General features: G+C 47.2%; 1 protein-coding gene across 2 annotated transcripts in view; it reads left to right on the top strand.

Moving 5' to 3' along the window:
• Positions 1-26,813, top strand: part of LOC118225627 (carbohydrate sulfotransferase 9-like) — a 66,360-nt gene that overhangs the window by 7,686 nt on the left and 31,861 nt on the right. The gene's annotated exons all lie outside the window — the stretch shown is intronic.

The raw sequence follows: 26,813 nt of genomic DNA, 5'->3' as shown, positions 1-26,813 counted from the left end.
CAAATTGCGGGTGACGTCTATCCGATACTCACAGCTCTCTTGTGTCCTGTTGACAGATGATTTGCCCTTGTTGATTTTCTTTTTACATTAATCTGTGGTGAATTCATCTGTGCGCCGCTGGGGTTGCTGGTGCACTTGATTGCTTTTTTGAGGATCACTATTAACCAGTAATTGTACACTAAAAATACCATAAAAATAGCAGCAATGTTGCCAGTGACAAACCCATCTACCCAACTGTATAATTCATGTAATTTAACTGTATAAATCCTGTTATTTTATGGGATGGCTGTTAAATAATGAGTTATTAATGTTATTCTACGGGACTTTATTTAACAAACATTTTACCGTAAAAATACATTTTCTCGTATGACAAGGTACGATTAGTCAGGTGATCAATCCAGTGCCTATGGGGGCCCAGAAGGACATCAGTTGCTATGCAGTTTTAAATCCTCGACGGTTATGTATTTCAGAAAGAATAGTGACCCGGGCTCTCATTGGTGAAGAGATAAAACCTCAGCCAATCAAAATCCCAGGCTTGCATAGTTGTCGTAATGGAGTTATGGGGTAGTGTAAACACAAATGAGGATAACTTGCAGTAATGATTTTATCAGCAGTCATAAATATGTGCAAATGATACCACAGCTGTGCAGGATAATTTGGGTGGAATTGGGCTGGCGGCGAACCTATCCTCTGGGTTCGGACATTTCTGAAAGGCAAACATGTCCAGCACAATTTCCAAATTAAAAAATGGAAATGGAACAAATGGCATTTTGTTTTTGAACTGTTTGCAAAGTTGTAAATCCCACTTTAAAGCATAATAATGGGTGCCGTTGCATTTGGAAACAACATAGCTCTGTATTATACTGCAGTAAAAAAAAATAATAAAAGCTTCAATAAGCTTTTTAGCTGGCTATTTATAGATTTATTCTTCGAGCTTGAGCTTTTTTTGTGGAGGGGGAGAGTCAAATAATCACGTTGTCATACTCATTGAATGCTTTCAGGCGTGTAATGGCACAAGTTAAATATATGTCTCTGGCTTGTACTTTGCTGAGGTGCATATGAGCCATTTCAGGCGGTCTCTCTTGCTGAGGTGTCTGACAGCACTTTGAGGTGAAATGCCTTGCTGCGGTTATATAGCTACAGGGACACGCGTGCGACTCTGACCTGTAGATCATTGTTTGTGCAAGGCCTGTTTCTTTAGCCCTCCTTCAACGTTCGGTCCCGATGAATGTCTGAGCGCGAAACGTCCTCAGACAGCCGTCCACAAAGCATCTGATGCTCGGAGACAGGTGATGATGTTCGACCTTTGACCCCTTCACCTCTTCCATTGCAGGTGTTTCAGTTTAAATGATTTCACTCCTCGCTACAGCTTTTTTTTTTCTTTTTTTTCTTTCTTTTTTTTTTCTATGAGCGTCAAAGGCGAAAATTTCGCTGTTAAATTTTGGCGGTTTTTATCTGAAACAGATTACCCAGGGAGGAATATGCGCCTCTCTCCAAGATCACGAGTTCACGGTAAATCATGCTGTTGCAGTATTGGCTCGAGTACATTCGAAAAGCAGGACCGGCGACCTTAATAAAAGTAAAGGGCATTTCACATAAACAAAAGTAATAGAGTATTGAACTTTGATACAATAGCGGCGATGTAATCTAAATTATATGGAACGCTATTATGAAACGGGGGACGTGAGGGTCTTGTGTGGAAATAAACAACAGGAATAATATCTGCAAGGTCATCTTTATTAATTCCATATCTCTAATCTCAGTGGCCGTTGGCAGTTTAATCAAAATCTATCAAAAGAAAATGATTTCGGTTTTGTAGCTTTGCGGTCTCTGAGCAAAGCTCGCATCGCCCAGGTAGTGTCAGGTCATAAACCGCCCGATTAGCATAATCATTGTATTTTCACATAACATGTAACAATATTAGGGCATTATGGTTAATAATGCTCTTTTTTTTTTTGTAAAGCAGGTCCCTGTGGGCAAAGCATTTCGCTGATGACAGAAAACTGATGTTTCGGCTCTGTTTTAATCTTGGGGCTGTCTGTAAAAAAAAAATAAAATAAAAAATGCTTATTTCATATTCAGCTTGAAGTGCATGAGGTTTCAGAGAATTGTTCTGAGGAAGAATCCCCCGGTCACTCAGGGAGACGCGTCTGTACAACCAGGGGACAGACAGATGTGAAGAAATCTGCCTGAAATCGGAGATCAACACGTCTTTTAAAATATATATATACTGTATATATATATATATATATATAACTGTGATAATGAATGAATGAATAATGAATGGTGAATCTCAGTAGGAGCCTGGCAGTAGGATTGAAAGTGTGAGGTCGACACACAAAATGATTGATCGTTGCATAAATAAGCCGCTCGCTCTGTACGTTTTGTTGTTTACGACATTTATTATGCGCTGAAAATGATCCTTAGCATTTTTTTTTTTATGTGTCTGCTGCAGAGCTCCGTTAATTTGTTTTGAACTTGTCTGAACAGTGAAGGTTTTTCTCTGTGTGGTTTCATGCCTGCTGTTGGAATGCCACAAGGCAAATCTCGGTCCGAACAGAATCTTATCCCCGGTAATTTACCCAGCAGAAAGCCAAAGCAAACGATGTTTATGTTAGGATTCGGTCTATCTGGTGTCATTGTTTTTTTGTTTTTTTTTTGTTATTGTTTTGTTATTATCTCGTGGATTTGAATTAATTAATTCCCAAGGCCAATGAATGAATTTAGCTCTCTTCACAGTAAGTAAATGTGATATATTTTGGTGAGAAATACACTGGTTAGCATATGCTGCATTTTTTTTTTCTCACTTTTTTTATGGCTCTGAATAATTGACACTAGCTCTTTCCTAAAGAACCTTCCTTAAGTGGGGGGGTTGGGGGGGGGGGGGTTGGTGATGAAGGGAGCAGGGGGGGGGGGGGGGGGGGGGGGTGGGGTGGATACAGTAACTCATTAGTCTGAAAGAATTGCCCTTCTTTGTCAGTTCAGGAGACGCATTATGGTAGTGGAAAAAAAAAGGAAACGTCATGTAGAACTAGCAAGCCAATCTGGCAGGATGGAGACGGAGATCATTGCAGCCGGACTTCACTTCCTGCTCCAGTGACGTGCGGCAGGAGCACTAGACGTTACGGGCATTCGAACGATCCAAATCCTGTATTCTCCTCCTCCTCTGCGACGCAGCCGGTAGTAACTACTGTCAGGAGATATCAGTGTTCCGAGCCAATGCCGCCGTGTTCCAATTGTTAGGACATTATTCTCTCCTCATTGTGATCACGAAACCAGATGGGAGGGGGAGAAAAAAAAAAATATGTAGACACGTTACATGTCCTAACCACTGAATTAAGAACGAGCTTTAGTCAGATGAAAGGTTGGACAAATGCTTTTATATTCTACTCTAAACGTGCGATTACGTGGTTGTTATGAACGTGATACACGGTGAAGGAAGCGTGTTCAATTTCACGCTTTTAAGTTGTCCTCTGATGCTGAACACGCACACGTCCCCATCCCACCATATGTTGGTCCGCAAGTCGCAGTTTCATTTAAACACGACAAGCCGTTTCACAGGAAAACTTATTAACGCGTATACAGATTATTAATGCGGCTTTAAGATGATCAGTCACACCGAATCACCACAGAGAAAGATCTGTCAGAGATACTTAACTGCGTGTTAAAATACAATGGGAAAAAAAAATAAAATGAAACTGTGGAATTATTCTCATGGCCGTGCATGGTTAGATGGAGAGGCCTGGCAGTAAGTAATCTCGTAATCTCTGGAATATCTCAGGGACATTTCGCTTAGACCGAATGAAAGGAGGCCAGATATAGCGTAATTCTTTCAGCTCACAAGCGCCTCGAAGGGCGTGCGGCTCGTCGGCCGAGCGAAGAGCGATCGATCGGTTTTAGCGTCGCTTTGAGTCCTGTCGTGTCGTCACTCGTCAATCCAGAGGCCGAGTAGCAGTTCCGTCGCTTTGGCGTGTTTACGCAGGCTAGCCCTTCCCTAGTCGCGTTCGTAAGACGCCCGTCGGGCTCGCTTCCGGTTGGTCGCCTCGCGGAATGACAAGGGCGGCGCGTTTCATCGTTCTCCAGAGCTAATCTCATCCGTTCGAGGCTGTTTTTTTACCGAGGCTCGTCGTACAGGGGAGGTCACGGCCTACGCACAACACTGCTGAGATCAGGCTCCCTTCTTCAAAGTGATCATTAGCTTCGTTTAGCGTCTTTACCCAGAGCCTTTTACAGAGTTTCTGTTTTCACGTATATCCATCCATCCATCCATCCATCCATCCATCATCTAAACGGCTTGTTCCTGGTCAGGATCGCAGTGGGGCTGGAGCCTGTCCCAGCATGCATTGGGCGAGAGGCAGGAATACACCCTGTACAGGTCACCAATCCTGTTTTCACTTTTTTTTTTTACTTTATTCCTTTATTCCATGTTAAGTACCTTGCTCAAGAGTGCTATGGCAGTGCTCTGTCTGGGATCTGAACCTGCAACCACTGATTTACGAACTCGATTTACGGTCCTGAACAGGTATATCACGATGCTACCTGCAACCGTGCTTCTGTCTGTGTCCAGTGACTCAACGCCTACAATTTTCATTGTGGTTTACACAGTGAAGTCTTCTTCCTCATCTTCATCACAACCATCTTACCTCATGATACCAGCCAACATCATTCATTATTCAATTTACTGTTGATGAGATATGAAATTTCATTTCTGTTACAGAGTTTATCTCAGAGTCCAACAGATAGCGAATATACTCTTCTTAGTGTGAAATGTTCTCTAGAAAATAAATATAAAATATTAAACACTCAAATTTTATGGGATCACTTCCATTGTTAGGAGTGACAGGGGCGTTCGTTGACTCACATTGTAATTAAATCTACATTCAGTGTCACTGTGACCTTTTTGTTCCTGGTATTTAGAAAGCGAGACTTTATCTACGCCTCCAGCATTGATTACAATACTTAGTGCCCTATTGATAGACAGTCAACACTGTTTTTACCATCATTCCAGTGCTGTTTATCCTTTTCTATTTGCTTGCATTAAAAACCATAGCCGTGACCTCCTTATTGGTCGATTCAGTTGAGGCTGTTGTGATTGGAGCAATGGTAAACTCTATGTTTCAGAATGATGCTGCCAGTACTGTGGTTGGACATTTGATTTGGAGAATGGTCCTGTGCAAATGGACCGGGCAAGGTACTGATGCAACAGGACTGTCCTGCTTTTATTATTGGACCATCCAAACTGAGGAGAACAAATTTTACAATTCAATTTAATGCTTCATTTTTGTTTTTGTTACACTTACATATTTTGATCCAACACAGGAAAAAAATAGGTGAGCTGTCGCTTTAACAGCGTTTGCGTGGACGAGCCCAAGAGGGATCGGATGTACTCTTATCACAGATGAGAATTTAAAATGGCGCTCTCTGTTGTGGAATGGCTCAGCCAGCATGTCTGGCCAAATTAAAACATGCACATTCCCTGTGGGGACATGCGAGCCGTCCTCTCAGGCATGGATAATGATTAAAATGTTTACTCGGGCGTTGAAAAGGACATGGATGTCATACCCCGCCTAACCCCCTCTAGCCCCCCCCCCCCTACCCCCACCCCACCGCCAAACTCCTCTCCAAAGCAGTGAATAATTCTGTGTGCGGTAGCAGAACCCTCCAAGTGACAGACTGTAAAAAATGGCTGTTTGTATTTTAGGCTATAGAAACCTTTCGCCCCAAAGGAGGGAAGCTGTTTGGAAATGCCGGCTGTGCCTCGCGAGTTGTCCGCCCGTGACTGAAGTGTCGCCCCTCCGAAATAGAGCTGTGAGCGTGAGATGCAGCGACCGGCGCGTGGAAGCGTCGCGACTTTGAAAAGACTTTTTCCAACTTTATCAATGGCTCTTTTGTCGGAGCCTCTCATGGAAACGATTTTGCAGTCATTGGAGCGTTTTTTTTTTTTTGTTGTTGACGCAGTTTTTTTTTTTGTGTGTGTGTTTTTTTTTTGAGTGGGTTATGAGTCCATGACATTGTCATTACTGGACACTTGGAGCTGATAGCCTCCTTGCCAGGAAACTGCCCATTGCGGAGGGAGAGCTGGAGTGCCTGAAGTGAATTCGCAGCTGTTTTTTAAGTGCACGAATGCCTCTCTTCGCATGCACTGGATTGTAAGAAATGTCGAAGAGCCGGGCGTCCAAGGGGGCGTGGCACATGCGAGTCGATGGCGGTGCTGCCTGTTTTGCAGACGTGCTGCGTAAATAATGTGACAGCGCTTCGGAAAACTCATGTACACACAGTTGTGCGGCGCGTATCACATAGATAGCGTGCTTCGTTTAGAGGTTCTTTTCCAACTCTGAAGCAAATCCAGCAGCTTGCCCTTCTCCCCTGCAACACCAAGGGCCGTGTGGCAGGCTGTCCGCTCGACGACCCGCAAGGAAGCGAAGAAGAGAAAAACGAGAAAAACGCAGGTTTTGTGAGAAAACCTTTCAGAGTTTGCAGATACAAATTGTTGTTAAAGGAGTGTTGGGGAGCGGTTCACCTTGGCTGTGTTTGGCGTCAGCCCTGGTCTGGGTGTTTGTGGGGGGGGGGGGGGGGGTAGAAGAGTAAGCACTGCCTCAGTGCTCGTTTTCCAGCCTATTAGCGCTTAGCACGTAAAAAAACAACGGCCCCGGCGTTTAATATGCTTCCCGGGGGCAGTTCCTGTGACACGGATGTGGCTGTTTGGCGCTGGGGTCAGGGGAGAATTCGGGGGACAGCTGCCGTTTATTGCCCCCCTCCTCCCCATCTCCCCCTCCCCCCCCACCCCCCACCCAAATGTTTATTCAGAAAACCTTGAAAACCAAGAAACCCGCTATGGCGGGTTGTGCAGGAGGGACGGCTCTCTGAAGCCGGACCGCGGATCTGCGCCTTAACCAGTCGTCCCCCTCTGCTCCCGCGGTCCTGCGATTACCGGCCCGGGCAGCGGACAGGAAGTTGACGAGCGGCCGGCGTGTCCACCTCCGTAAACGGCCCCCCGGAGGCTCGGTCGCCGGCTCCGTGCCTCGGCCGACATCGGCGGCCGCTGAGCATCCTGTTCCCCGCATCGATCGGGAAGACGCTTCTCCTCCGACGGGCGTCGCCTCAATTTCCCAGCACAGCCTGAGTCTGGTCAATGCAGGAGGCGGAGTGCCTGCTCTCTCTGTCTCACTCTATCTGTCTCGCATTCACTCTCTCTCCCTTTCTCTCTTTTTCTCTCTCTCACTCTCGCTTTCTCACTCTCACTCTCCCTCTCTCTTGCTCTCTCTCTCCCCCTCTCTCCCTCTCTTGCTGTCTCTCTCCCCCTCTCTCTCCCTCTCTTACTGTCTCTCCCACTCTCTCTCCCCCACTTCTCTCTCCCTGTTTCTCTCTCTCATTCTCTCTATCTTTCTCTCACTCTCTCTTTCTCTTTCCTTTTCTCTATAAGACTTGGACACAGGTTGTGGCTCAGACTGGAGACCTTGTCCCTGGCTGTTCTGAAAAGATCATGTCTCCCCAGTGAGCTACTCTATACATCATTTCTTAAAAAAGGAGTGCAGACTGTCCTTTTGAATTTTTCAACTTTATTCAGACAGAGAGAAAATAGACAGAGGGTTACAGGAAGTGTCACTCCCAAGAATCAAGCCTCCTGCCACACGGGGGGATTTCTGCATTGGCTATCCTGCATGTTCTGTTTCCACATTTGACAGCGTTGTGATGAGAAGGAATAAATAAACACAACTGGGATAACAAATTTGAGTAAATTGGAGGAGAAAATGTTTTAAAATGCTCTGAAACATCACATGCGACTATTTATATCTTCGCCAACACAGTTTGGCGTAGTTCTGCACTCAAACAAACTCACCAGGCTAAAAGTTTTTGAGTAAAAAAAGTGTTAGGGTTGCTTGCACTGTTAGGAAAAGTTACGGGTCAGTGTTGATGGGAGTGTGGGCCCCTGGTTATTTTCAGTCTGTGCTGCGAAAGTGGTGGGGGGGGGAGGGGGGGGGGTTACAGGAGTTTGTGACGTGATGTGAGCAGTTCTTACGCCCGCAGACCCCAGGATGGTTATGAGCGCGTGCGTAGAGAGCCGCCCGCCCTCGCCCGATCGATACCGTATTTAGATATTTGCATCCCGGAGCCAGACCGCCTCCTGCCTGTAAAATCTGAGGTGTCGCGACCCCGAGAGCATAAATTAAATATTTTTGCGTTGGCGCGCATTTCAATAAATTCAAAACCGGGCCTGGTGGGAGGGGGCGGGGGGGGGGGGGGGTGGTTGGGGTGGGGGGGGGCAGATTTGCCTTCGGAATTCGAGCGTGACGCAGGTGAGCGCTGCCGGGGTGTCAGGTTGAGCAGTCGCGGGCCAGGTTAAAACATCGTGCGCCCGTCACGCACGCTTGCCGATTCGCCGCGGGCCCCGTGTTGATACGGCTTGGCTGCCCCGCAGCTCTCACTCCGACACAGTTTGTCATCCGCATTGATTTTTTTCTCTCTCTTCTTTTTTTTCTTTTTTTTTTTTTGGTTAGACAGACATACTGTAAATAGATTGGGTGCACTGTTGTGGAATTGGTCTCTACCGGCCTCCCTAGCATCATCCCAGACCGAAATAAAGGATGAACTTTGCTGATGATGTCAAGGTTCTTTACAGTCCCTCTATTTTTTTTTTTTTTTTTTTTATCCTCCCCCCAGAACAATTGCGATGCTTTCATCTCCTGGTCCCCCCGGTCTGCTTCTTCCAGGTCACAATAAGATAAGACCTGAGCAACTTCTGGAACTGAATAACAAACCTTCATTTGAAGAAAGGCCCCTTTTTTTTTAGCTTAAAATGACCTTTTTTTTACAGCTACGGGGATAATGAAAATCATAAAGAAAGCTGATAAAAGTAAAATGGATGAAAACAAGTAATTTGATTTCACATGAAGATTAACCTGGAAGCGTGGTAAACAAATATGCTCTGCGTGTGCGTGAATTGGTTTCAGATCTTTGGACAAAATGTAATATTAGACAACAGAAACCTCGGTAAACACAAAACACATTTTGAAAGTTATCAAATACCCATAATACCCATGTTAAAAAAGTTATTCCCCCCCTTAGTTAGTACTCAATCAACCAGTTAACCTAATTTAATTGATAATTAGATTCCGCCGATTGAACACAGCCAGGTAGGAGACACTGCTAACCAAGAGAAACATCAGTGCTCGTCTCACGTAAAACGTTTTGTCTAATGGCAGCTAGGAGGACGTTCCTTCCGTGTGCCATTACCCTCTGAAGGTGGCGTGCCTGGTGGAAGCATAGGCAACGTAATGCTTAATCCATCCATCCATTCATTATCTATACCCGCTTATCCTGGGCAGGGTCCATCCATTATCTATACCCGCTTATCCTGGGCAGGGTCCATCCATTATCTATACCCGCTTATTCCTGGGCAGGGTCCATCCATTATCTATACCCGCTTATTCCTGGGCAGGGTCCATCCATTATCTATACCCGCTTATCCTGAGCAGAGTCCATCCATTATCTATACATGCTTATCCTGGGCAGGGTCCATCCATTATCTATACCTGCTTATCCTGGGCAGGGTCCATCCATTATCTATACCCGGTTATCCTGAGCAACAACATTTAAAAATAGAATTTTAAAAGTCGTGGGACATTTGTGAGCACTGCAAGCTGATAAGGGGTTCCTCTGATAAATGAAAAGAAAACCCCACACATCCGACCAGTGCCCTCGTGTTGTCACGGTGATCCCGGTTATGGATGCATGGAAGGACAAACCATCCATCCATCCATTATCTATACCCGCTTATTCCTGGGCAGGGTCCATCCATTATCTATACCCGCTTATCCTGGGCAGGGTCGCAGGGGGTGCTGGAGCCTTTCCCAGCATGCATTGGGCGAGAGGCAGGAATACGCCCTGGGCAGGCCGCCAATCTATCGCAGGGCACACACACCATTCACTCACACACTCATACCTATGGGCAATTTAATGGGTCTCCAGTCGGCCTACCTGCATGTCTTTGGGCTGTGGGAGGAAACCGGAGTACCCGGAGGGTACCCACGCGGACACGGGGAGAACATGCAAACTCCACACAGAAAGGCCCCAAGCCGAGATTCAAACCCACGACCTTACCTTTGTAATGCTTAATTTCTGCTTTAAATCCTCTCGCTCACAGGCCTGTCACACAGTGCTGTTGTAGTTTTTTTTGAAGTGCAGCTTTGTAGCCTCTGGTGATTATCTCCCTGCTCGACGAACACGTTTTTAAAAGTTGCGACTGTGTGAATTACTAAAGCGAACATGAACGTTGCAAAGTTAAAAAAAAAAAAACAAGAAAAACTGCATATTTCATTGTTTCTTTCAGAAACCAGTTCTGTGGGTGTGTGTGTGTGTGTGTGTGTGAGAGTTTATTTAATTTACTGTTATGTAATGCACCTTGTTTGTGGTAGCGTTCATGTAGTACTTGTGAAACATATTGAAGTCGAAACACTGGGAAAAAAATAGGAACCATCGCTATTGTCGGAAACGCTGAAATTCCAGTAAAAATAGCCTGAAAATATTCTATATTGAACTTGCGCGTATGCCAGTTTATATTTGCACTTTTTAGTTTTTCGCGATTCCGTACGTCTGAGTTGCCTTGTTTCCTTACGCGCTCTTCAATGCTCGTTCAGATGACTGAAGTGGATGACTATGGAGGATCAGTTCCGATGATCCTCAGGGAAAGGGAAAGGGAAAGGGAGGGGGGGGGGGGGTGTGCGCTAGCCTTTGTGTTCCCGCTGACCAAAAATAGAGGTTCTCCTGGGGGTAACTGTCATCGCTGCACCATGGCGACCCAATTTCAGGCTGGTTTTCCCCCTTTCCTTAAGCTTTTCTTCCGCGCGGCGCGTTGCGTAGAGAAGCTGACGAATACCCTGAGCTGCACAAATTCACGTGAAACACCGAGCGGGAGAGGAAGACGCCTTGATGTCCTTTTTTTAAGGGGCTTTAATTGTAAATGTTTATGTATTATTTCCATGTTCGTGGCGTGTTCTGCAGAAATATGCTTCAATTAAGATGTCCCCCCTGGTAAAGCGCCTGTGTGTATACTGAGGAATAAAATCACATTAGAATGCCACCCCTAGGAAAGAGGTATTACAGCAGAATTGGTAAATATGTTTGTTGTTGCACTCTAAGAGATATATTAACATAATTATGCATGCTGCTAAGCAAATGAAACAGGCATAACCGTGGCGCATGCAAACAAACAGACAGATAAGATTGCAATTTCTGTTTTGAAAAAATGAAAATAGGGAAAGTAGGAAGCTATCTTTATTTATTTTTTTTACACACTGATCTCTTATGTACCACTGCATTTGCCTGGCTTGGCTTTCGTTTTTTGGAAATGCCTCAAATAATGGAATAATGAATCGAGCACTGTTATCAATTAGCAGGGCTGTTAGCGCATGGTAAAGACTTAAGTTTTAATTTGAGTCCGTCCTCGCTGGATATAAACACTGCTGTGTCCAATACTGCTGAGTCCAATACTAGGGGTAACATGTACTCTGTTGGAGTGAAACATAGCTGTAATTTTTGCAGTTTAGTGTTCATTTGTAAAAGACTACTAACACATAAACACCATTCAGGGCCCCAAAAAACCTCCAGATCTGGTGAGAACACGTGCAGTAAGGCTTTTCTCACTTTTGGGAGTTGCTTGGCCTAATGGGTGGCAGATTTCTTGAGAGGACCAACATGGCTTAGCAAGTCTCAGGCTCAGCATACAAACAAATCAGAAAAAACTTTGCAAAACGTAGGGCCAGTATGGTGTGTATTTGTTTTCAGAGGAAAGTTCTCTTTTATGATGCAAAGTGATGCAAAATGGAGGATTCAACTATTATGTCCTCACTGACCAAAGTCATTATTTGTCTCTGTGAGGCTACGAGTATTGCAGGCATTTTCAAGTGATCAGCGATGACCCTGGGCCCTATTCCAGTTCGAAAATAGCTTTTTAAAAATAAAAAAAAAACAGAGCTTCTGTGCCAATTCTATTAAGAGATAGCCCTGGATCTGCAAGCCGCTGGGCAAGTCATTAATACAAATGAGCGAACAACTTGGTTTTCACGCCCGCCGACTTGCTGAGAGAATGTAGAGGCATTTTTAGAAGTGATAATTTCACACTGGTTTTGAAATGATAAATCTGGGTGGTTGGGTTTTTTTTTTTTTTTTTTCATATGTTTCACGTCTGAAAGAAAGTAAATCTGCCTTCTGAAAAACAAGATTGGGACAAATCTCGATATAGACATTCATACTCGTTTGGAAGGCTTTCCAAAAAAAAAAGTAGTTTATGTTCCCCCTGGAGTACAAAAAAAAAAAAGCAGGCGCAGTGTGTTCTTGATCCCTTCATTTAAAAAAAGACACATTTTTCATATCCAACTTGAATGACAAACACAAAGCTTGCGTTTTCGCTGTGATACTAGAACATGAAGTGTGCGCTCGATGGAAAAATTTAAAAAGTTATTTTGGTCACCTTCGTGCGAGTCTGCGCTCTCTCTGTTCCCCCGACTGCGTTCGTCGCTGCTTTCCTGGGACTGCTCTGTACTTGAAACGGAGTCAGGTGATTTTTCTCTTTTTTTGCAGCTTCTCTTATGAGTGTCCGTCTCATTTCATTTCTGTGGTCAGCGCGTCGAGCCTCACAAGGGGATCCTCTGTTCCCGTTGTCTTTGTGAAACTGCTGATCTTTATCTAACCGCAGATCACCTTCTGTGCAATTCCTGTCCATCCCATCCTCCCTCTGGTGGGACTGCCCCCCCCCCCCCACTCCCCCCCCGCCCTCCACTCCCCCCCCCAAAATGGCAAACTGCTGTTATTCACTCCAAGGGCCGGGATTTAGTGAGACCTTCAGCATGCGCAAAGCCTTTTAGCACATGCGAAACCAATAACACGACCAACGATTGGTGCAAAACAAATGACCAATCATTGTTCACGTTATTGGTTTTGCATGATGTGCTAAAAGGGGTTTTGCGCGTGCTTAAGAGGTCTTAGCTTTTAAAGAGACGTACGTGTGTGTGTGTGTGTGTGTGTGTGTGTGTGTGTGTGTGTGTGTGTGTGTGTGTGTAAGGTAGCTGATCAGCCGGTGCTGTGGATCGGTCATGTGAGCGCTTATCAGTCTTACAGAACATCGAGGGTTTGAAAGTACGAGGAGCGCAGCTCACGTCTGTCGCTCGAGCTGTGGCGGACTCATGCTAACTCTGTGTTATTAAGTGTAATCGAACACCGTGCAATCCGCTGTGTAGAAACGGGACTGCGGATGCTGGGGCGTTCCCTCCTCTACCACCGTTGGCTTGCGGCAGTCCAGCAGAGCTGAATCTACCTGCGAATCACAACACCGATCACGTGTGTCCCGCGCGACAGATGCGCGCGTGATGTTTTCCCCACGTGGTTGCCCTGGAGACGGGTGGCGGGGGAATTGCGTGCGATCGGGCACACTTAATTAGGGCTTCAGGTATCGTTAGCTGAAAAGAGCTGTCAGGTAAAGATAATGCTGTATGATTTGTATTTATTTATTTATTTATTTATTTTATTTTTTTTTTTGCTTATGAGAAATTCCATTCCTTCAAATATGTTTCAAACTCAGAAAGTGAGTGCGGTCATTTTTAGAGCAAGGAAGTAATCTAGCATTTTTAGCGCTCGCCGTCTGAGGAGAAATCCATATTTTAAATAATATAATAAAGCATGTAATATATTTTTAAATTGCTCGTGGGCATGCCAGTGTGCAGTCTGCATCCAGGCATTCGCACTGTGGATTTGATGGCTTGCCAGAATCAATGTCCAACACATCTATCAAAAAAAGGGCTAACTGCTAATTCAGAGTTAGGGAGCGCAACCTGGTGAAGGCCTTTGGTGTAAGTTTCCATCATTATTCTGGTCTCCTTGCACATCCAACTTGGAGAGCAGAGATTTCTCCCCAAAGCCCAGACAGTGTATATCCTCCTGAGATCTGGCAACAAAAAAAAACAAAAAAAAGGAAAAAAAAAAGTATTTCTATTATTTTTTACATATTACTAGTGTTTTGGATGACAGTGAAAATATATATTTTTAATATATTTTTATTCAATGTATAGTAGAATGCAGACAACAAAAAAATATATATTTTTTAATATATTTTTATTCAATGTATAGTAGAATGCAGACAACAAAAAAATATATATTTTTTTTAATTGAATGCATTAACTGGTAAAATTTAATGCTGGATCTACTGCAAAATTAAACCCTGAGAAGGTTTTTGGATATACCTAGTAAGCAGTTAAACAGATAGAATGCAAGCTGTGTAAATTGGTCTGGATTTGAGCATCTGCTGAATGCCTAAAATCTAATATGTAATAAAATGTAGATTCACGAAAGAAGTGGTTTACAAGGCCAATTTATAAATGCATTGGCTGAGCAACCAAACTTTCCCTGTTTTTTTTTAAATTTTATTTTATTCTCTCTCTCTAACAAGAGCCACGGATGCCCATTAAGTTAACGGGAGCAGAGCTAGCAGCGCAGCTAATTTCAGCCTCGTCTATACAACGGTCCACCTCCTGGAAGGTGTTCTCATTCATCATGGGTTTGGTTTCTCCTGGCGGTCATTGTTCAGTCCGTGCGTGCTACAAAGGAATGCGTGTTTTTGTATCATCACAGTGTCCATTTCCATTATAACGAGGCCAACCAGCAACAAGAAGAAGAAGAAGAAGCAAAAAAAAAAAAAAAAAAAAAAGCCTTTGAAAAGATTTCAAAAGCTTTAAATAAAAAATAAATAAAAAACAGCCTTGACCTTTACACCATTTCTTCTTTGATACACCTTCCTTTGCCTTTGGACTGACTCGTCTCTCAGCCGGCCTATCAGGGAGCCGCGTCTCTGTGAGATGGCGGTGGGCCTTTATTCGGCCAGACCGGTTCTAATAAAGTCACCGCATTTGAATCCTTTAAAGGGCCCGGGACAGCCAGCCGTGGTACCTGTGGGGTTGGGGGGGGGGCAGGCTGGTTAACAAACCCCCTCCCCCCCAAAACCTTCCCCCTCCCCCCTCCCCACCTCCCCACCCCTCGCCTTCTCCAGCAAAGAGGCCTGGCCTACACAAGCAGACGCCGGTCCTGTTACACCGGCCCTTCACGGGTAGTTTTATTCAGGAAATTGACGCAGAGCACCCGCCACTGTAAAGCATTGCTTTCTGAGCACAATGCGTCTTGGGTAATGCTTGAGGAGCCGGGCGCTATAGAGGCGCTCCCTCATTTGACGGTAAACGGCTGCGGGAAAAAAAGAAGCCATTTTGAAAAATACCCGGCGCTGCGTGTCTCGAGCTGTTATGATAGCATTGTGGGGTTGGATTTGATTTCGGTGGCTGTGTAATTATGCTCTTATCTCTCTCTCTCTCCCTCTCTCTCTTTCTGTGCCTTCCACCTCCAGGATTATTTGTGGCGTTTAAATCTAAGTATTCAAGCTGGCTGCGGAAAAGTATTGTATTAGATATTTTGTGCGAAACCTGTGAATTTCTTGTGAAACATTAACCGGCAAGATCCCCGATCTTGGCTCGTGGCTGGGGTGGCGGGGATGGGTGGGGGGATTTGGGGGTGGGGGGGATTGGAGTTGTCCTCCCAGCACCCCTAAATTTTTTCCTGTAAAGATAAGTTGCCTATTAACGTGGCTCAAAGAGAGTATATCTTTTAATGTCTGTGAAATTACAGCGCTCTGCACTGCAAGGAGCAACGCGGCTATCCGTATCTCTGTGAGTCTCAGCCCTGCTATAGGTGTGTGTGTGGGCACATATTGGAGAGAAATCACCGTGGCGCCAAATCAATAAATCCTTAAACGTTCGTTTGACTATTGGGTGCGTCCCATTACCTTTCACTCCTCACCTCCTTTCCTCCACCGCCCCCCCACTACCCACTTGTCTCCTACCCTGGAAGTACGTGGAGGAAAGGAGGGGAGGGAGGAGATGAGCTTGAAGCCGCTTCACCGATATAAGTTCTGTGCGCTCCGCTAGTCTCCTCCGATGTTGGGACACTGGAGTGAGGGAGGGAGGGAGGGAGGGAGGGAGCGAGGGAGTGAGGGAGGGAGGGAGGGAAGGAGGGAAGGAGGACATGAAGATCGGTTTCCAGGGCACGGAGGAGGCGAGATGGTAGTGGAGGAAAGGAGGACACATTTTTTTTGGTCTTTTGAGACGCACCCTCTTTGACATCACGGAGCACATGTTCTCTGTCCAGGAGCATTTGTTTACCCTCCTGATTTTTTGGCCGATTCAAATGAGAGACAGAAGCGTTTTGAGGAAAGTCAAATAATACACAAATCAGCAAATTGCCGACGTTGCACATCGACCCCGTCAGAGCAGCGAGCGGCGCGTTTTCGAGCGATCTCTGAGGTTCCCGCTGATCCCCGTCAGAGGGCTCGAAGCGCTAACGTTAGCGCTTGCACTAGCGAGCGCTCGCTATTTTAAGGGCCCTTTTAATAGCTGCTCTTTTCCTACGCCCGTGTCATGCGACGAGCAGCCGTGGAGGGTGGACACGCTCGCAGAACCTCCCCCCCCCCCCCCGCCGTTCACGCTGAGATAATAAATTATCCGCGAAAGGGAAGCTGTTCATTATGTGAAAAATAACTTTCTCTAGGAGGTCGCCAGAAATGATAGGATAATTGGATGGTTAATACATTCTTTCTTTTTTTTCGTCCTTTTTTTTAATCGCCGTAAAGCACTATGAAGTTTCAGACGCACTTTCTCCCTTCCCAGCGAACTGAAAACGGGAGCGTGGAAGCTTTTCTCACTTTAAAGGGTCGCGTCTTCATCCACAGCTATTACTTAGATGACTGATCTCCCTAAAACTTTAACTCACACAGCCCAAAATACAGGATTCATTTGAAGTTTAATCCATTAATTGCCCAATTTGTCACAAGGACGATAATTTCCACTGCGAAGCTTCAGAGCAGAAGTTTTTGAGACAGGAATTTTTTTCTTGACTCAGCTAAACTGGTCTCATGCCGGATGAAACTTTGAATCTTCTTTGATTAAGGTCTTCCTGCTGCTCAGTAATTCTTCCACGAAGTAGCCGTCAAAACATTTGCTTCATCATTTTGAATGTAGCGCGCACACCTGTAAGGCTGTCAACCTATGAGAAATTACCATGCTCACACAGTAAAGTATACAGGGATTATATGTACTCTGTGAGGGTTGATTTAACACTGAACATTACACTGTGCGGTTTCCAATCAAGTGGAATTCATTGAAGAAAGTTGAAAGATGATCACAATTTTTTAAAATTTTATTTAAGCTTTATTTTAACCAGGGCGGTCACGTTTGAGTTTGACACCTCTTCTGCAAGTGAGCCCTGGAACCTACATGTCTTTGGCCTGTGGGAGGGAAACCCAGAGGAAACCCGCACAAACACAGAGAGAACGTGCAGTCAGCACGCAGGGAGGGTTTGCCCGGCCAGGACTCGAACCCAGGACCTTCCGTCTCCTTCATCAGTACACCGGGAGGTCTTATGACGCATGTGCCTTTACGCTTTGCGGCGCCATCCGTGACGCTCCTCCTGCAGTGACCTAATCCCTGTCCTGCCGCAGGGACAGCCAGCACCGTCACGCTGAAGCAGAGACAAAATGGCCGCCTGTGCATCCTACTCACTTGTGGTGAGGCTTTGTGAAACGCCGCCTACGATTGCCTCCGAGTCGAAGCTTCAGTGTTCGGCGAGAGACAGTTAAGAATATCCCAGTAAATCACGTGGCCAATATTCCTTGCAGGACTTCTGGCCTTTCAGGGAATTTAAGGCCTGCGTGTGTGTGTGTGTGTGTGTGTGTTATTACTGAAGATTGTGCGGTATATTGGACTGTATCGATGGGGCTCTGGGGCCTGCTGAGTCTGCGGCTCTGCTGCCCTTAACTCACACCGGAACACTTCCACTTACCTGAAGCGCGGAAAATTTGGCCTTTCACTCAGAATTAGGACCCCTGTCTTCGGAAAGACAATCTCAGCGTGTCACGCAAGGTTTTCTTGCCCCCCCCCCCCCCACGCTAGAATATTACAGGAGAAATGGGAGTAATTGTTTTGGTACAGAGGAGCGTTTTTGGCGTTTAGGTTCCTGTAAACCGGACTGACCCCCCCCCCCCCCGGGGCTCTGTGTGTGTGTGCGTGAGTGTGTGTGTGTGTGTGAGTGTGTGAGTGTGAGAGTGTGTGTGTGTGTGTTTGTGTGTGTGTGTGTGAGTGTGAGAGTGTGTGTGTGTGTGTGTGTGTGTGTGTGTGTGTGTGTGTGTGTGAGTGTGAGAGTGTGTGTGTGTGTGTGTGTGTGTGTGTGTGTGAGTGTGAGAGTGTGTGTGTGTGTGTGTGTGTGTGTGTGTCTGTGTGTGTGTGTGTGAGTGTGTGAGTGTGCGTGTGCGTGCGTGTGTGTGAGAGTGTGTGTGTGTGTGTGCGCGTGTGTGTGTGTGTGTGTGTGTCTGTATGTAGTGATAATGAACCGGTGCACAGTTCTTTACGTTTGTTGTTGTTTTTTGTGTGGAAATGAAATCCTTTATCTGGCTTTGTTCCTCATGAGATTATCCGGCGCCAGCTGCATTGTGTGTGTCGTTGAGCTCACCTTCATGCTTCAAGGACACTGAAATTCAGACTTTATGCATTTCCCCAGAGGCCTATTAATCTTTAAAATCATCGTCCTTTTTGTTGCAGATGAATCGCTTTTTTTTTTTTTTTTTGTTTAAAAATGTTTTTTTTGGGGGGGAAAAAAGGCCTGAAAAGAAGGAGATCTGAAAAAGCTGCTTCACTGCCCTGGTTTGTTTTCTTTTCGTTTCAATGGATAACCGCGTACGAATCACTTTCGGCTTTGGATGTGTTCGTTAGCGGGGTTTTTTTTGTTGTGTGTGTGTTTGCTCTATTCGTTCGTAGGCCTTGTTCTGCGAAGCGAACGGTAGGGCTGGCGAACAGAGACCCCGGACGTATTAATCACGCTATTGTGATTGGCCGCTGAAAGGCGCTGATAGCGATCCGGCTAATTGGTCTTGTATTCCGCTTCTGCCGCGGAGTTGAGAATGAGACGTAGGAAAGCGCGCGAGGGGAAGCCAGACTGAAATAAGGCACAGGAACACGGCTCGAGAGACTGTCCTAGGGAGCGCGTGAATTACATGCTGTTCAGGCCCCTCTTCCCAGCTAGAGAGTCTGGAGAAAAAAACACTCTAGATGTGGAGGGGATGGAACAGTGGTCTTGAAGAGATTTCTGTTTAAATCAGAAAAAACTGTTGAGGTTTATTTAAGTCCGGAATATTCTTCAATATGAAGAGTTGCTCTTCGGTTCTCAATTCAGGGCCGGAAGTGGATGGCAAATATATACGTATGCTGACATACAATACTGAATATTTAAAGAACAAAGTCCATAAATATGGCCAAAATCCTATTATCCAGGGAGTAATTAACCATTGGGAAATGATTATGCAAACGCAGTACTAACTGGGTCATTAGTGGTCATGTTGGGTAACGTGCATAAATCTTTCATGAGAAATCCAAGAAGGAAGTGGGTTGCCCAGAATGACCCAGCATGTTATTGCTGTGCCAGATTATAAGAATTTAAGTTTTTTTAATTAATTTTTTTTTTTTTTTTTTAAAGCCACTGCTGAAATTATGTTTTTTTATTTTATTTTTTACTGCTGTATTAAAACGCACCTGCCTGGACCAGCAGCAGCAGCAGATGCTCACTCGAATGGAAAAATGCTTTTAGCACGATGTTTAGCACGACGTTTAGCACGTTAGCATTTGTCTGTTATCGAAGTGCAGCACGGTCCCTTGTGGGATTTTAGTCCTGGTGTCATTTAGCGTTTCGGCGTTTTTCTCGCGTCGGTGTGCAGGAGCCCGCTGCGGGTCCCCGTATCGCTGAGCGCCTGGTGAGACTGGCGTGGCCTGGGCGCCCGGGTGGCACAGTGACGCAGACAAAAACCTCCACTACCCCCCTCCCCCCTCCCCCCCCAAGGCCTTCTGTGGAGGCCTCTAGTTTTGACGGACGTACATTTTTCCCCCTGCTTTTCATACCCCTCCCCCCTCCTCCACCTGCCCCCCCACCCCCCCCCCCCCCCCCCCCCGACATGAAAGTCACCCTGGATATCCCTAAGCCGTGCACCGTTCCAATTTTTTTGCCCCCCCCCCCCCCCCCCTCCTGCGCCACCTTGGAAATCCAGAATGAGTTGATGACCGAGAAGGGAGGGGAAGAAAAAGGTGATGACTGTGTTTGAGGAAAGAGAGGGGGTGTGTCAGAGGAAGGACCCACAAACACCCGCTCGGCCTGGGGGCAGCAAACGAAGGCTTTTCGTCTTTTTTGTCTGTTTTATTTGTTTTGTTTCTGTCAGTGTCCTCGTTTTATTATTTTTTTTTTTATTGCTTTATTAGTTTATTTCTCTTTTTGCACAGCCTGAGTAAACGAGCTTTAACAGGTCGGGGGAATTGCTCCGTAGTGAACTCCTGATGAGAACGGAATGCTTTCGTTCGCTCGCAGTTACGAAACTCGGCCCTCTTTGTGTTTCACGAGAACAATCACACTGAATGCTGCGTCAGGCGACTGTTCGAAACACTTTCGAGAGACTTTTTTTCCCCCAGTAAAAGGCCCTCCTGTTAAAAAGATCCCAGGTCGCTCGTATCCATTTGAATTGAAGATCGGGGGAATTAAGCTGTTATGTTTACAACCACCATAAATGCCTTTTTTCCCTCTTTTTTTTTTTTGTCAGCCACCAAAATGTTTTTATTTCCACACAAAATCATTTTCAATGGGAACTGGGGGTTGAAAGTAAGCAAGGATCACTACCCTACACACACACAAACCACACAGGGCTGTGCGCACCCTTTTCCTCAACCCCACCAAAAGCAATATGTTGAGAGAGTAAAACCAAGCCCAACCAAATTTATTTCGCAAAACAATAAACAGTGAATGCGCGTGGAGGTTCACAAAGTACATAAATAGCACCTACCAATAAAGTTTCTACCTGCAGAGATGTGCTTGTGTGTCATCAAACATTCACATTTTTTATTTCTTTCTTTCCAGACTGAAAAGGAGTCAGTTCTTATTTCTTACTTTTTACTTTTTTTTTTTTTGTTAAGTTGGTTCCGGGCACCGTGATGTCAGTGAGAACATCACGTTGGAGACTTCTTAAGTGAGAATGTTTTACAGCACCCCAAAGACAGCTCATTAGCAGCGCCTCTGTCGTCGCCCTCCGGGCCGGACCTTTCGGTGCCCTGAGACAGTGCCGAAAGCACGCCGAGGGATATTGCCGAAAATATATTAAAGGCTTAAAGGGCACGGGCTCCGTCCCGTCCCCTCAGACGCGACGAGGCCGTATTCGGTATTATCCCGATAGGCGCGCACGCGTCAATCATCTTCACCCTGTCCCCCTCTCTCTCGTTCCCTCCCTCGTGGTTGCCGGGAGACTACCCATTACTCCTGCCCGTGCGTGCGTGCGTGCGTGCGTGCGTGCGTGCGTGCATGCGTGTGTGTGTGTGTGTCCACTTAATCATCATCAGCGAGCTTATTTCATTATCCGAACGCAGAGATACGTCGTTTTTTCCCTGCATTAGGCGACACCTTTAAATAGCGCGCAAGTGTGAGTGATTGAGCCGGTCACACCGTTTTTCAAAATGTATTTTTTTGACAGCGTGGCTAACTGTGAAAAAAAGTAACGACGTGAGGCCCTATTACAGGGACGGGGAGCTGTCTCGTCTGTCAAAACTATGCTCTGTTGTCCCGTCCCGTCCTGTCCCGCCCCCCCCCCCCGTTTCCGTAACATCGTGTTGACAACTGTTACGAAACTGCCGTTCCGAGCGCCGTTTCTACTTTTTCGGAGAATTTGTCGTAAAAGCTTAACCGTGCGCAGGAAAAAAAAAAAAAAGAAAAAAAAGCAGGATCTGCGGCCTTTTCCTCTCCCCGGCGTTGACTTCATGAGCCCTCTCCGTACCTTTTAGGAGTCTCGTATCTCGAGAATCACAGGCCTCGCTTCTCTGCCGAGCTGCCGTAAGCCCACTCCCCCCCCCCCCAGACGCGCGTTCCGGCGTAACCAGGCAACGGACAGGTCCAGTAATCGGCGCGTACCGTAGACGCGGGGACGACGGCAGCAGTGCTGGAACGAGACGGGGAAAGCGGGCCGGGAGTGATGTGCGGGGAGATGACAGATACAGGAGGAGCGCGTAAATCTGTTTACGTCCGTCTCGCTTTGGAGCGGGACAGATTGACGGGCAGCCGCGATCGCGTGGCCCGCTGTCTGTCTGAGGTTGGTAACGACAGGGGGGTTTCATTTATGTTTAATCCATCCATCCATCCATCCATCCGTCCATCCGTCATCCAGGTAATATTTAATTAGGTTCAACTTTTTTTTTTTTTGCGAGATGCAACCTGTGCTGGGATGTGATTTTTTGACCTGCTACCTTTTCCTTGTTTGATGTGTTTTTAGGCCTTTTTTTTTGTTCTGTTTGTTGTGTATTTTCTGAAACTGTTTAAAAATTAAACAGGCGTGGGCCCGAAAAAGTACGCTTGGCTTGTGAAATCAGTGTCCATCAGCAGCGTTTGAATGAATAGCGAATTCAGGTGGGCGTACCTGTACGTAGCATTCCGATACAACTGCGTGTCATCCCCCTCGTCCTGTCTGTCTTCTTCTTCCCCCGCTCACGACAGCAGTGGGTAATCAGTGTCACAGAGTCCGACACGCAGAACACGCCATTAGGTTTGTGTTTTGAAGAACGGCTGCTTCGACCGCTCAAAGGAAATGTCAAAACGGGAGGAGAGAGGAGGAGCGGCGCACCGCGGTGAATTTTAAACAAGAAAGAGTGAGACTAATGACGTATGAGGAGGGTTCTGAAAGGGCATTGAAAGAAATATCTCAGGCGCTCAGAGGGAATGTTTTGTTTTTTTTTGGGTGGGGGAGTGGGGGGGATGGGGGGCTGCATTGCCACCCTCCTCTTTGCAGGCTCTGTAGAGGGGACACGTTACCGACGGTCGCGCTGACAAAACGTCAGAATCCGTGGGCAGGGCCGGGCCTGGCTGAGAGGGCTCAGGGGCTTATTCGTGAACGAGGGACGAGTGAAGGGAGAAAGAGAGAAGGAGGGGAGGGAAAGAGAGAGAGAGAGGGAGAAAAAAAGCGTAGACTTGCCAGAGGATTCGCTCTGTAGCAAACGCAAGTGGGGGCAGGAAAGGGAGAGACGGGGCTCAGCTCTGATGTCGGAGCACCAGCGAGACAACTTTACAGGCCCAAAAAAAAAACCAAGAAAAAGAAATAACACGTCCTTGATCAGCCTCAGAAGGCCTTCGCTGCTCAGGAGGAGGAGGCAGAGGAGGCCAGGATCTGAGAGGAAGAGCACGAGGCTCCCGCCCTTCGCTCGGCTTGCCCCTTAAGACGTTTTACGGCCCGCGTTTCAACTCTGCTCGCCGGCACGCGTGGGCTTGTGTCGCGGGGGGTGTGTTTGTGTTTGGGGCGGGGGGCGGGGGGGCGGGGTTAGACACATGAAACCGTGTCTGTGTACGTGTGTGAGTTCGTAAACAAACACGGGGAAAGTCGTACCCCCTCGCACACGGTCGCAGAAGCGGCGGCTTTTCATGACGGCTCACCTGCTGCGCTGCGTTAAAAAATTTTTTTTAAAACGTCAGAGCTAAGAGCCGCTCTTCCCTGCCTCGTTTGGAAACGGTTAAACGATTCTCCCCCCCCCCCCCCCTTTTTTATTTTTTGGCCTAAAAACCAATTAAAGAAGTTTCCGGGGAACTTTTTTCCGGGAAGCGGGGTTTGGAAGCTTGTGGGCGCGGTGGGCGCGGTCGTCGCAGTGTGCCGCCAGTGCCCTTCTGAGGCGACTGCTTTGATTTCAGCGTGTAAAAAAAAAAAGAGCAATGAGCAACATGGCAGAGCGGCAGACACACAGACGTTTCTCTGCTGCCCGGGCTTTTGATCAGGGTGTTCTGACGAGGGGTTGAGACGGAGGAGAGGAATGAAAGAGCGAAAGTGGCTGTGAAGAAAAGAGGGAGAGAGGAACGCGTCGAAGCGCAGGCTCGCCCGCGTGGAGACTGCTTTGGCCTCACGATACGACAGGCTGGCTGACGGGTTCCTGAAATAAATTAATGGCGGTTTGGAGCCTTACAGTTCTGTGTCTACAATCACCCAGAGTAGCAAAAAAAAAATTATGTTGGGGGAAGTATTTGTGGTGAGCCCTGTAATTGTACCATTGGCATTGTACATGTAATTTGACTTTCATAATTTAATTTGACAAAAAAAAAAAGAAAACCCTCAATAAGAACACCCATAATCCTCCTTGGGGTCTGCCTGCAGTGGGCGGTGACAGCAGAAGATTGACGTTTACGCTCAGGACCCTGGAAGCTGATGACACCGTTCGCTTTGCTCTCTCCGCGCTGTGTAATTAGAGATCGCCCGTGAGAAGACCCTGTCAGCGCTCACTCGCGTTAGACTCCTGAAGAGGCGGCGTCTTGCCTGCGTGTGGAGCGCCCTCAGCCTCCCTCCCAACCTCCCTCCCCCCCTCCTCTGTTACCGAGCAATTAAGAACAACCCCTGATGATCCTCCACGCTGCTCGTTCCGACGCAGCCCAGCGCGCCGGCGTTCCCGGGCTTTTCTCCCGCGTGCCGCTCGGACGATGGGAATTAGCAGCGGCAGGTGCTTTGCTGTCGGGAGGACAGCACGAGGATTTCTGCCCCTTTCTAAAAAAATTTTAAAAAATCCCCAGTCCCCCCCCCCCCCACGCCAGTCATATATTGCGAGCGGCTTTCCTTTCTTTTTTTACGTCAGTCATTAATGAGAAACGGCGAGCGCTGCAATCCGGCATACGGGGGTGGGGGGGGCGGGGCGGGGGGGGGGGTCGATAACGTTCCGAAATTTTCGCCGCCCCCCCCAATAAGCAGTTTTGCCGTGAACTCGATTTAACCTCAATTATTATTTGCGCTCTCCCCGACCCAGCGAAAAAGCGACATGCCGGGGTAAACAGTTTGGTCTTCCGCCAAAAATAGTTTTTTTTCATTTTATTTTATTTATCATTTAATTGAAGTGCGAATGCTACGGCTATCTCATTAAAACGGCGCGATTCGCCGGCGCTGGGAGCAGGAGCCGCGGTGTCTCTCTCTCGTGGCTGCAGCCTGTCCCCCGTTCCTTCTTACGCTGGGGGTGCGTCGAGCGTCGCAGTCCTCCCTGCGGGTAGCGCTGAGAGTGACGCGCGGCTCCCACACGGGCTACTACCACAGAACAAGAGAACGGGAAGCTTAGGGGGGATGTGGGTGGAGGTAGCGCCTAGGGGTGGGGGAATGGCGTGGGGGGGGGGGGGGGGCGTTGGGGGGGGTGGGATGTGCTCACATTAAAAAAAACGTTTTTTTTTTAATGGATGGCGAGCACCTATCCTTCCTGGGATGTCTGTACCGGGGCTTCCTACAAGCACGGGCGACTCCCGAAAAAAGCGGAATGTACCCACTCCCAAAGTCCAGGACCAGGAGTGCCAGTCTGGCGGGTCCGTAGAGCACGGGAGCCTTAGGGAGCAGCAGGTTCCTCTTCGTGGTTCGTTATTGTGCTCGTGTGCTGATTTGTTTGGGAGACGGCCGCTGGAGTGAAAATGAGGCTCGGGAGGAGGCCCGGATCGTGTGGCGGTTTGTCGCCAAGTTTATTTTTAACAGACGCGGCGGAGAGTCACGCTTCTGCTCGCGCGCTCGGCCCGGCCCGCAAACAACATCTGCTGCTCAGACCTGGAGGATGTGGGGGGGGGGGGGGAGATAAGGGACTGTACTGTAGTGTCCAATGGGAAGCATGGGAAATATCTCTATCTCTCTCTCTCTGTCTCTCCGTCTCTCTCTCTCTCTCTCTCTCTGTCTCTCCGTCTCTCTTTCTCTCGCTCTCTCCCTCTCTCCGTCTCTCTCCTCTCTCTCTCTCTCCCTCTCTCTCTCTCTCTCTCCATCTCCCTCTCTCTGTCCCTCTCTCACTCCCTCGCTCACCCTCCCTCTCTCTCTCTCTCCCTCCCTCTCATTTGTCATATTTGGTTACGTCGCCGGTTAAGCGAAAGGCTGTGCTGAATTTTATATTTTATAGGCAGGTCAAGTGAACGCTCGCATGGTTGCGAGTCCTCATATTAACTACCCCAAGCGTGCGTGTGCACTAAGAGCAAACGAGCAGAATTCAGCCGCCACCACTTCTATCATATCTCATAAGCGGCAAATGCGCGCGCAGGCAGTTCAGTGAATATGGACAGGCCGCTTACCCCGCGCAATAATAGATTTTCAGGCAAATACAGATGCTTTGTGAACCTCGCCCTCCATGCACCTAAGATTCTCGTGTTGCATTTAGCTCCAGTTATTCGAGGATTCGCCGTCTCTCCCGGATCCCCGGACCGTCTGACGAATTCGATCCTGCTTAATAGTCTGTCCGTTCTGCGGGTATGTAAAGTCTTTGTGCAATATTAATGCGCCAACCATTAAAGTTGCACAAGGACTGTATAAACACTCCGGCATAATAGATCCACTTAAAGTGACACGTCATCTGCGGAGGGACGGGGGAAACCGCGTCCATCCTTCATAATTTACGGGAAGGGTTTAAAGTTTCATGGGAAGAGAGCGCGACGAACGCGGCTCGTTGAAATTCGAGACCACGGCGCTCTGTGCAGGCGGACCGTGCTCTCCTTACAGGGCTTTTCAAACAGCCGGTGCCAGCAATATCTAAAACACTCAGCCACCCCACCCCCCCCCCGCCCCCCCAAGCTTGAGTAGGAAAACTGTCTGTACTAGTCAGAGAGGGGCCCTGGTGACAGCTGATGCTCAACAAGGAGGAAACTTTGTCCCCGAAAAGAACAATGCAAGAGAGGAACATTAACGTGCAGGCTGTGTACCAGTCTTTTCGCTGAAACGCCGTTTTAAG

Source organism: Anguilla anguilla, chromosome 4, assembly GCF_013347855.1.
Source record: "Anguilla anguilla isolate fAngAng1 chromosome 4, fAngAng1.pri, whole genome shotgun sequence".
Taxonomy (NCBI): domain Eukaryota; kingdom Metazoa; phylum Chordata; class Actinopteri; order Anguilliformes; family Anguillidae; genus Anguilla; species Anguilla anguilla.
The sequence above is the reverse complement of the archived record's forward strand: the minus strand, read 5'-3'. Positions and strand labels throughout refer to the sequence as shown.